The following is a 4,405-nucleotide window of genomic DNA, read 5'->3' as shown; positions in this document are numbered from 1 at the left end:
ACTTATTTCTCAGCTTGATAAAGTTTGACTTCACAGGAAGATTAAGAATGACATTTCTTTTTTCTTTTCTTTTCTTTTCATTTTTTAAAGATGACTGGTAAGGGGATCTTAACCCTTGCCTTGGTGGTGTCAGCACCATGCTCTCCAAAGTCAGCGAGATGGCCATCACTATATAGGGATCCGAACCCGTGACCTTGGTGTTATCAGCACCAAACTCTCCCAAGTGAGCTATGGGCCAGCCCCAAGAATGCTATTTCTGTATATTCTCCAAGAAGAAAATATTCTGAGATGTTAATGAGAGTCAATATTGGGGACTATCTTCAAGTAGCACCAGAAAAATAACAAGGATGTCTTATGAGTAATGGTTCAAGACTAAATTCTGTGTTCCTTAACCAATACCAAGTGTCCCCCTTTCAGTCCATTGCCTCTTTTCATAAACTACTAAGATCTACATCTATAGCTATTTACCTCGTCTTCAACTTATTGAAAACTGACTCAATAATGTTGGCACTCTTGGGCTTTACTATGAAAATCCAGAAAGAGGTAAGGCAGAGAAGGAAACAAATTATAAATCACTAATTACTGAGTAGGTTAGAGTGGACTAAATTGTCCTGACTGGGTGGATTTCTTCTATTACCTAATTTAATAATAATTCACAGATAAATAAGAGATTTACATACTGAAATCAACTTCCCTGTTCTTTCCTCACATTTACCCTTGACCCACCCATTGTTAATACTCACACAGATTTCCTAAGATCCTTTTTATTGTTTGTTTGGTATCCCTCTTCTCTCCCTGAATCTCTGTACTTCACCTTCTCTCTCCCTCCATCCCATTCAGTGTGGTTTTCTCTCCCACAGCCCTTAATTTGAACCCCTATTGGATCAGCCCAAATCTGCCCTCCTAGGGTCTTTACTTAAAATTACACCCTCTCTTGGCTCCGTCCCTTTCCTGTCTTGCTTCTCCCATTGTCCTAAGAGTCTTTTTTTCCTGAGAAAACTTTCTTAATGAATCACTTGCACATAAAGGGTCTTCTACTGGGGAAATTGACCGAAAACCCATTTACTTTCTAAACATTTAGAAAGATTCTATTGCATGGAAACAATACATATCATGGGCAAATCAAAACTCAAATTGAAAGGACACATTTGGAACACACGATAAACTGCTAATTTCTCCTAATATGTAAAGAGCTCTTGTGGAAATCAATTCAAAATGACCTAAATCTGACCATGGGGAAAAGATGTGAAGAGAAAATCACAGCAAATAAAATATGAATGACTGGATTTCTTTCAAAATAAAATAAACTATGTTTAAAATGACAGTGTGATACCATTTTTATGTTACTCAGATTGGCAAAGACTTTACAAAGCATTAGACAGTGTTAGCATGGGTGTGGGGAAATAGGGACACGGGGCATAATGACGATTTGTGGTAAGGGCATAATGCCAGTATGGATCCGGCCATCACATTCTGGGCACGAGTGGTGACAATCAGCTTTGTGCCCCATGAATATTCATAACAAATAAAAACAAAACAAAACGACAACAACAACAAAAAGACTCGCAATTTCTGGAGGAAGAACTAACTGTATTCAGTCTCTTTAAGAGTCTGTATTACCCTTTGTTTTGGTGGCTGGCTGGAGCGGGGATCCAAACCCTTAACCTTGTTGTTACAAGGGGGCGCTCTAACAACTGAGCTAAGCTGCCAGCCTGAGTCAGTGGTTATCTATTACACTTAAAAATGGACATGCCTTACCTTTTCAACCCTGATTACTCCCTTCCATTTTTCTTTTTAAATTCTGTGACATCAGTTGTCACTCTGAAATTATATTTATTTACCTGCTTATTGTCTGCTTCCTCTCACTAAGCTCCATGAGAGCAGACCCTGTTCTGTGTGGTTTATTCCAATAACCTCTATGCCTAGAACAGGGCTTGGTATATAATTAATACTTTATTAACATCTGTTACATTGCTGAATCAGTAAATTAAGTAGTTGACACCCGTGGCATGGTATAAGATACCCCAGTGACCCTAGAACATCTCCTCAATATCCTTCTGCAATGTCTGAAATTCTCACTTAAGCAATCGATGAAATCACCGAGGGTGTCTATTAAAATGCAGTAACATTATTACCATTAAAGTAATGTATAATATAAATATATTTATATGCTTATATAAGTATGAATATGTAATATAAACTATCACAGCATGAAAATCTAAATAGAAATAAATCATCTAAGGAATTGAAGCATGAGAGAAATACATTTTAACGGGTTGTGGGCCAGGAAAGATTACAGTCATGTAGTAGAATTTAATCAATTGAAAACAAGTGGGTGACAGGTTTTCTATGCAATCTCAATTGATATGTTTATATGGCATTACTTTATGAAAGAAGGAGCCCAAGTTTGTAATTTGGCTAGTATTTAAGGTAGATTATCAGGTAACAGAAAGAGTGAGGTATTTGAGTGCACATCACCCTAACCATTCAGGTAAAAATCCTCTGTAGGCCTTGTTGCCACTTAAGATGAAAAGACCAGTGTTTTTCATGGGCAAGGTCAGAGTGGAAACTGCAATTCTCCAGGTCCAGTGTGTTTCACATTCTTTTTCTCTGGTTATGTTGGCATCTGCACACTTCCATTCTTTGTGTGCTCCTGTGAAGTTTGTAAGAACACAACATGTTTGAAATCTCTGACATAGGAGGCCGGCAGTCTGGTTTTAGCAGCTAATGTCTTGGTTTTTTCACCTGACAAATTTAGTCTAGACTTTTGGTCTACACGTGTAACACTTTTGGCCTAATCAGGAGAGCAGTTGAGCTCCCTCAGATTGTGCATGGGTAGCCTGTGAACTAGCCAAACACTTGGAGATTTGGCAAAAGTTTGTGCCATAAAGGGCAGTTATAGAAATATTTATGACATCCAGTAAGGGTTTGAGGATGCTGCTTGTGGAATCAAACCACAGGGTTTGATTGTAATATTGCCTTGATTTACCACCTAGGAAGAGTCCAGTACTCTGAGAGAGGAAAAAAAAAAACAACAACACAATTTTACCCCCCTATTCTCTCATACAACAATCAACACAGAAGACTGGCTTCTGTAACCAAACTGTGTGGGGATTTCTCACCAACAGCAAATGGTCAGTTCTGAGGTGGACACCAGCTGGGTGTTCTCTAAACCAAATCTTTCCTGACAGTATCTACCTGGAGATAGCATCAGATCCCAGTAGTTAAGAGATTGGTACCCAAGATTGCCCCCTCATCAGATGCCAGCTGCAAGTCCAGCTCCCTGGAATTTCTGACCAAGCAGCTATAAATTGGTGCACCGACAACCCCTTCATCTGATTCGACTGATTTCCTAGAGCAGCTCACATAACTGAGGGAAACACTCACATTTATCCATTCATTATACAGGATATTCAGATGAAGATATGCATAGGTCAAGGTATTGGGGTAGGGGTGCATAGCTTCCATGCCCTCCTGGGGCACATGACCTCCAGGAGCCTCCATGTGTTCAGCTATCTGGAAGCCCCCTGAACCCAGTCCTTTTGGGTATTTATGGAGGTTTCATTATACAGGCATAATTGATTAAGTCATCGCCACTGTTGATCAACTCAAACTTCAGCCCCTCTCTTCTCCCTGAAGGTTGGGAGAGAGGTGGGTCTTCAAGTCCCAACCCTCTAATCTTGCCTTGGTCTTTCTGGTGAACAATGCTCATCCTGAAGCTACCTATGGGCTGCCAGCCATCACTCACTCATTATCATACTGAGGGATACCACTCTGGGGATTCTAAGGATTTTAAGAGTTGCATGCCAGAAAAGGGACAGGAACGAGGATGAAGACCAAATATATTCTGAATTTCAAAATATCACAAAGACCATGTCTGTTTTTAATACAAAGGCCAAATTTTTCTTTCAATATCTTTACCTGAGTGAGGAAAATCTTTGAGCTCACATAGAAGTTTTAGGAAGACCAATGAACACAGCAGAAAAAAGGTAAAACGATATTATTTTTCTGGTGATGGATATTATACTCTTTAATTCATCCATTTTCCACAGTTGGTTCACCAGGTGCTGTCATGGAAAGGAATAAAAATAAGTGCAGGTTTTTTTCACATTATCTAGATGTTGACATAATCAGTAGTGTGACCAGGTTGTGGAAAACTGGTGTAAGGGAGTGTGTCAGGTTTGTGCCTGACCTGTTAAGAAAGCAGTAAGATTAATATGAGAGAGACACAATTTGAAAGAGATCCTGCAGTGGAGAGTCAGAGGGAGAGTAGAACAGATTGAGACAAGTCATTTTCAGTTATCTTTTCAATAAATTGGGGGAAGGGAAAGTTTTGTTTAAAAAGAGTTTGTTTTTTGTTGTTTTTTTTTTTTTTTTGGCTTTTTTTTCTTTTTTGCCCATCTCA

This window comes from Cynocephalus volans, chromosome 6 (assembly GCF_027409185.1).
Source record: "Cynocephalus volans isolate mCynVol1 chromosome 6, mCynVol1.pri, whole genome shotgun sequence".
In the NCBI taxonomy this organism is placed as follows: domain Eukaryota; kingdom Metazoa; phylum Chordata; class Mammalia; order Dermoptera; family Cynocephalidae; genus Cynocephalus; species Cynocephalus volans.
Note: the sequence above shows the minus strand (reverse complement) of the source record.